A 7,674-nucleotide genomic window follows, 5' to 3' on the forward strand; every position below is an offset into this window, starting at 1 on the left:
GGAGGGGCCTGAAATTTTCATGTTAGGTACATGTCCACTGTGAGAGACATAATCTAAAAAAAAAAAAAATGTTAATATTTGGTACAGTAGCCTTTATTTGCAGTTACAGAGTTCAAACATTTCCTGTAGTTTTTCAGCAGGTTTTCACAGACTGCAGCAGGGATCTTGGTCCACTCCTCCATACAGATCTTCTCTAGATCTTTCAGGTTTGGAGTTTCAGCTCCCTCCAAAGATTTTCTATTGAGTTCAGGTCTGGAGACTGGCCAGGCCACTCCAGGACCTTGAAATGCTTCTTATGGAGCCCCTCCTTAGTTGCCCTGGCTGTGTGTTTGGGGTCATTGTCATGCTGGAAGACCCAGCCATGACCCATCTTCAATGCTCTTACTGAGGGAAGGAGGTTGTTTCCCAAAATCTCGCAATACATGACCCCATCCATCCTCCCTTCAATATGGTACAGTCGCCCTGTCCCCTTTGCAGAAGAGCACCCCCAGAGTATGATGTTTCCACCCCCATGCTTCACAGTTGGGATGGTTTTCTTGAGGTTGTTCTCATCCTCTAAACATGGTAAGTGGAGCTGATTCCAAAAAGCTCTATTCTGGTCTCATCTGACCACATGACCTTCTCCCATGCCTCCTCTGGATCATCCAGATGGTAAATGGTGAACTTCAAACAGGCCTGGACATGTGCTGGCTTGGGCAGGGGGACCTTGCTGCCCTGCAGGATTTTAAACCATGACAGCATCATGTGTTACTGTAATCTTTGTGACTGTGGTCCCAGCTCTCTTCAAGTCATTGACCAGGTCCTCCTGTGTAGTTCTGATCATTCTCAGAATCACCCTTACCCCACAATGTGAGATCTTGCATGGAATCCCAGACTGAGGGAGATTGACAGTCATCTTGTGTTTCTTCCACTTTCTAATAAATAATCATAACAGTTGTTGTCTTCTACCAAGCTGCTTGCCTGTTGTCCTGTAGTCCATCCCAGCCTTGTGCAGGTCTACAGTTTTGTCCCTGGTGTCCTTAGACAGCTCTTTGGTCTTGGCCATGGTGGACAAGTTGGAGTGTGATTGATTGAATGTGTGAACAGGTGTCTTTTATACAGGTAACAAGTTCAAACAGGTGCAGTTAATACAGGTAAAGAGTGCAGAATAAGAGGGCTTCTTAAAGAAAAACTAACAGGTCTGTGAGAGCCAGAATTCTTGCTGGTTGGTAGGGGGTCAAATTCTTATTTACAGCAGTAACATACAAATAAATTATTTAAAAAAAATCATACATTGTGATTTCCGGATTTTTTTTTTTTTTTTTTTTTTTAGATTATGTCTCTCACAGTGGACATGCACCTAAGATGAAAAATTCAGACCCCTCCATGATTTCTAAGTGGGAGAACTTGAAAAAATGCAGGGTGCTCAAATACTTGTTTTCCTCACTATATATATATATATATATATATCGTTCATGATTTTCAAAAACAATTTGAAATGTGGACTTATCAGACTACAGCACATTTTCCACTTTGCATCTGTCCATTTCAAATGAGCTCGGGCCCAGAGAAGGTGGTGGCGTTTCTGGATGTTGTCGATGTATGGCACTTGTAGCTGTATCGATGAACTGTGTTAACTGACAATGGTTTTCTGAAGTGTTCCTGAGCCCATGCGGTAAGATCCTTTAAACAATGATGTCGGTTTTTAATGCAGTGCCGCCTGAGGGATCGAAGGTCACAGGCATTCCATGTTGGTTTTCGGCCTTGCTGCTTACGTGTAGAAAGTTCTCCAGATTCTCTGAATCATCTGATTATATTACAGACTGTAGATGATGGAATCCATAAATTCCTTGCAATTGAACGTTGAGAAACATTGTTCTTAAACTGTTGGACTATTTTTTTCATGCAGTTGTTCACAAAGTGGTGATCCTCACCCCATCTTTGCTTGTGAACAGCTGAGACTTTTTGGGATGCTCCTTTTATACCCAATCATGACACTCACAATTAGTGTCCTCAGTTCCAAAACACTTATTGAGTGTTGCCAGAAGGAAAGGTGATGTCACATAGTGGTAAACATACCACATTCCCAGCTTTTTTGAAACGTGTTGCAGGCATCAATTTCAAAATGAGCAAATATTTGCACAAAAACAATAAAATTTATCAATTTGAACAGGAAATATCTTGTCTTTGTGGTGTATTCAATTGAATATAGGTTGAAATCATTGTATTCTGTTTTTATTTACATTTTACACAACATCCCAACTTCACTAGAATTGGGGTTGTATATACATCCCTCTCACCCCCTGCGGAGAGTGGTATGTATGTTCCTCAAGGTCAGGTCCTCTACCATAGGCCTGGGAGTTTGAGGGTTCGGCACAGTATCTTAGCTGTTCCTCGGACGGCACTCTTCTGGAAAGAGACCTCTGATGTTGTGTCTGAAATCTGCTGGAGCCACTCTTCCAGTTTGGGGGTTACAGCTCCTAGTTCTCCTATTGCCGACCACTTTGGACTTTGCCTTCCACATCTGCTCCAGTTGCTCCTTCAGCCCTTGGTACTTCTCTGTTTTCTCATGGTCCTTCTTTCTGATGTTGCTGTCAGCTGGGATTGTCACATCAATCACAACTGTGGTTTTCTTTCCCTTGTCAAGCACCACTATGTCTGGTTGGTTGGCCAGCAGCTGCTTGTCTGTCTGGAATATGAAGTCACACAGCACCTTAGCACTGTTGTTCTCAACCACCTTTGGTGGCATCTCCCATTGAGACTTTGGAACTTCTAATCCGTATGTGGCACAGATGTTCCTGTACATGATTACCAACACTTGGTTGTGCCTCTCAGTGTACGCTGTCCCAGCTTGCATCCTGCTACGATGTGCTGGACTGTCTCTGGGGCACGCAGCCAAGATATCAAAGGAGTGGCTTCAGGACAACTCTGTGAATGTCCTTGAGTGACCCAGCCAGAGCTCAGACCTGAATACGATTGAGTATCTCTGGAGAGATCTGAAAATGTCTGTGCATGGATGCTTCCCATCCAATATGCTGGAGTTAGAGAGGTGCTGCAAAGATGAATGGAAAGAAAAGTGCATCAAGCTTGTGACATCATATTCAAGAAGACTTGAGGCTGTAATTGCTGCCAACGATACATCAAAAAGGTATTGAGCAAAGGGTGTGAATACTTACTCATATGTGATACCTTAGTTTTTTATTATTAAAAAAAATATGCAAAAATAATTAAAAACTTTTTCATGTTGTCATTATGGGGTGTTGTGAGTAGAATTTTCAGGGGGAAAATGAATTTTCTCCATTTTGGAATAAGGCTGTAACATGACAAACTGTAGTAAAAGTGAAGTGCTGTGAATACTTTCTGGATGCACACTATATATATATATATATATATATATATATATATATATATATATATATATATATATATATATATATATATATATATATATATATAAATATACAAGGCATTCTTGATAATAATCTACCAGGATGATGAATGAAACAAGGGTGGACATTTCAGCAAGATAGTGATCCCAAAGACACAGCAAAGGAAACTCTCTATTGGTTTCAGAGAATGAAAACAAAGCTGCTGGAATGGCAGCCAACCACCTGACTTGAATCCAATAGAAAATCTATGGAAAGAACTAAAGATCAGAGATCACAGAAGAGGTCTCCATACAGGAGGTGCCTTGAAGCTTCATTACCAACAAAGGCTTTTGTATGAAGTATGAAATACATTTCAGTAAGCTTGATCAATACTTTTCCCTGAGAAATCTTGGAGTCATTTTTGATCAGGATACTGCTTTTTTGCATTTGCGCAATATCTCTAAAATGTCTTGTCTCAGAGTGATGCTGAAAAACTAATTCATGCATTTATTTCTTCTAGGCTGGACTATTGTAATTTATTATTATCAGGTTGTCCTAAAAGTTCCCTGAAAAGCCTTCAGTTAATTCAAAATGCTGCAGCTAGAGTACTGACAGGGACTACAACCTCTGGCAAAAATTATGGAATCACCAGCCTCGGAGGATGTTCATTCAGTTGTTTAATTTTGTAGAAAAAAAGCAGATCACAGACATGACACAAAACTAAAGTCATTTCAAATGGCAACTTTCTGGCTTTAAGAAACACTATAAGAAATCAAGAAAAAAAAGATTGTGGCAGTCAGTAACGGTTACTTTTTTAGACCAAGCAGAGGAAAAAAATATGGACTCACTCAATTCTGAGGAATAAATTATGGAATCACCCTGTAAATTTTCATCCCCAAAACTAACACCTGCATCATATCAGATCTGCTCGTTAGTCTGCATCTAAAAAGGAGTGAACACACCTTGGAGAGCTGTTGCACCAAGTGGACTGACATGAATCATGGCTCCAACACGAGAGATGTCAATTGAAACAAAAGAGAGGATTATCAAACTCTTAAAAGAGAGTAAATCATCACGCAATGTTGCAAAAGATGTTGGTTGTTCACAGTCAGCTGTGTCTAAACTCTGGACCAAATACAAACAACATGGGAAGGTTGTTAAAGGCAAACATACTGGTAAACCAAGGAAGACAAAGCGTCAAGACAGAAAACTTAAAGCAATATGTCTCAAAAATCAAAAAATGTACAACAAAACAAATGAGGAACGAATGGGAGGAAACTGGAGTCAACGTCTGTGACCGAACTGTAAGAAACCGCCTAAAGGAAATGGGATTTACATACAGAAAAGCTAAACGAAAGGCATCATTAACACCTAAACAGAAAAAAACAAGGTTACAATGGGCTAAGGAAAAGCAATTGTGGACTGTGGATGACTGGATGAAAGTCATATTCAGTGATGAATCTCGAATCTGCATTGGGCAAGGTGATGATGCTGGAACTTTTGTTTGGTGCCGTTCCAATGAGATTTATAAAGATGACTGCCTGAAGAGAACATGTAAATTTCCACAGTCATTGATGATATGGGGCTGCATGTCAGGTAAAGGCACTGGGGAGATGGCTGTCATTACATCATCAATAAATGCACAAGTTTATGTTGATATTTTGGACAATTGAAAGGATGTTTGGGGATGATGAAATCATTTTTCAAGATGATAATGCATCTTGCCATAGAGCAAAAACTGCAAAAACATTCCTTGCAAAAAGACACATAGGGTCAATGTCAATGAGCAGATCTGATTTGATGCAGGTGTTAATTTGGGGGATGAAAATTTACAGGGTGATTCCATAATTTTTTCCACAGAATTGAGTGATTCCATATTTTTTTCCTCTGCTTGGTCTAAGCAGTCTAAGTCTATAGCAGCATAACTAAGGGATAGTTCAGGGTCAGCTGATCCAGCCCTAACTATAAGCTTTAGCAAAAAGGAAAGTTTTAAGCCTAATCTTAAAAGTAGAGAGGGTGTCTGTCTCCCTGATCTGAATTGGGAACTGGTTCCACAGGAGAGGAGCCTGAAAGACTGCAGGCTTACTTGTAGTTCCTAGGGTTTGTAAGAGTAGAATGGGAGGCAGAGCCTTCAGCTTTCAGGCTCCTCTCCTGTGGAACCAGCTCCCAATTCAGATCAGGGAGACAGACACCCTCTCTACTTTTAAGATTAGGCTTAAAACTTTCCTTTTTGCTAAAGCTTATAGTTAGGGCTGGATCAGGTGACCCTGAACCATCCCTTAGTTATGCTGCTATAGACTTAGACTGCTGGGGGGTTTCCCATGATGCACTGAGTGTTTCTTTCTCTTTTTGCTCTGTATGCACCACTCTGCATTTAATCATTAGTGATTGATCTCTGCTCTCTTCCACAGCATGTCTTTTTCCTGATTCTCTCCCCTCAGCCCCAAGCAGTCCCAGCAGAAGACTGCCCCTCCCTGAACCTGGTTCTGCTGGAGGTTTCTTCCTGTTAAAAGGGAGTTTTTCCTTCCCACTGTAGCCAAGTGCTTGCTCACAGGGGGTCGTTTTGACCGTTGGGGTTTTACATAATTATTGTATGGCCTTGCCTTACAATATAAAGCGTCTTGGGGCAACTGTTTGTTGTGATTTGGCGCTATATAAATAAAATTGATTTGATTTTGATTTGCTCTGTGCCATTTTAGATTATTACATTATGGTTTGGTTTCTTTGTATGTGTGGATTGTTACCAACATCTTTTGAAAATGTCATGTCAGTAGCAGCTTTACCTGCTGTATATGGCCAACATTCTTCTGGATCCCTGATGCAGAATATGTTACACATCAACTCAAAAATTTACATAAACTGTTTCCTATGAAATCATTCTTCTGCTTGCAAAATGTTATTATTATTAATACATTTTGAAATATGAAATGTTTTATGAATAAGAAAATTTCCAGGATCAAATTTAAAACAAAATCCCTCATTTTCTAGTTCATGATCCTTCTGCTCACCAAATTTCATAAGCATCCTCTCACAACTTTTTGAGTTAAATGTTGTTTTGTGACAAACAATTTTCTGGATATCAGTTACAAAATAAAATTCTAAATCACCTCCAAAATTGTATCACCTGATTCCCAGAACATTACCTATCTGCTCACCAAGCTTCATTGAAATCCATTCATTATTTTTTAAGTTATCCTGCAAAATGTCAAGCAAACTCTCACATGTCTCACACACACACACACACGTACGTGCTGGTATACAATGTTTGTTTGCTTGGTTTTTAGTTGTTTTGCTCTCCCTCTGTGTTTTTACCCCTTTGCAGTGAATTGCTTTCTGATCGTGTCCATTTTCTCACAACATCCTCGTGGTTTCCCTTTGTGGTTTTGTTGTCCTCTCATCACATCTGCATCCATGACTCTAACAAACAGACAAACAAAGAAACTCCAGTGTTGATGGTACCGCCTTGACAGAGGTAGCAAAGCTGACCAATTCATGAAATGTCATTGGATTCTGTTTTTTAAATATACTAACAGACAGACAGATGAACAAATACATTCAAAAACAAGTTTCCATTTTATGTTTGCCATAACTCATCACATTATTTCCATTAGCTGGCATGCCGTCATGTGCCAGTCTCTAAATGAGGTCAAAACGAAATGAAACGCAGCATTTATTGTCACTATAAATAAGGGCTGAAGCCGAGCTTTATCCAGACAATCCGTGTTGGCACTCAGCTGATAGCATGTTGACCTATTAATTGCAGTGAGACGTCATTCTCCACATTATCCCACATATTGAATCTTTGTAATCAGGTTTGCCTGTTTTGTTGCCAAATGAAGTTAACCGCAGCACAGCTCGGTGAACTGATGCCCACAGAGTACCACAATACTGCAACAAAAGTCCATTAACATCATGTTTTTAAAGGTTTTCTACTCAAACTCAAACTCAAACTCAAAGTTCATGAATCTTCTTGCATTAATGTAATTACTGTGTAAGCGAATTAGTAAAAGTACAGTGTATGTACGTGTATGTATGTACATGTGTGTGTGTGTGGGGGGGGGGGGGGGGGGGGGGGGGGCGCTAGGCTGAAAACAGTTGAACGGCTATGAGTGTTTTTCTGGGCCAAAGGCCAATTTTAGGGCTGGAGAAGCTGAGATAGATGTTTAGTAGAAAAACATCTATCAATAAGACGCGCTCGGAGGTCAAAGTGTCTCCGATGGCTCCATCTGTCATGTCAGAAATTGTTGACAAAAACTCAAGAAAAACCCTGGAGTGAGCTGATGTTGGAAACAGACCACCGTGTCACAGCCAACCTCACAGCGGCGTA

This window comes from Thalassophryne amazonica, chromosome 17, assembly GCF_902500255.1.
Source record: "Thalassophryne amazonica chromosome 17, fThaAma1.1, whole genome shotgun sequence".
NCBI lineage: Eukaryota > Metazoa > Chordata > Actinopteri > Batrachoidiformes > Batrachoididae > Thalassophryne > Thalassophryne amazonica.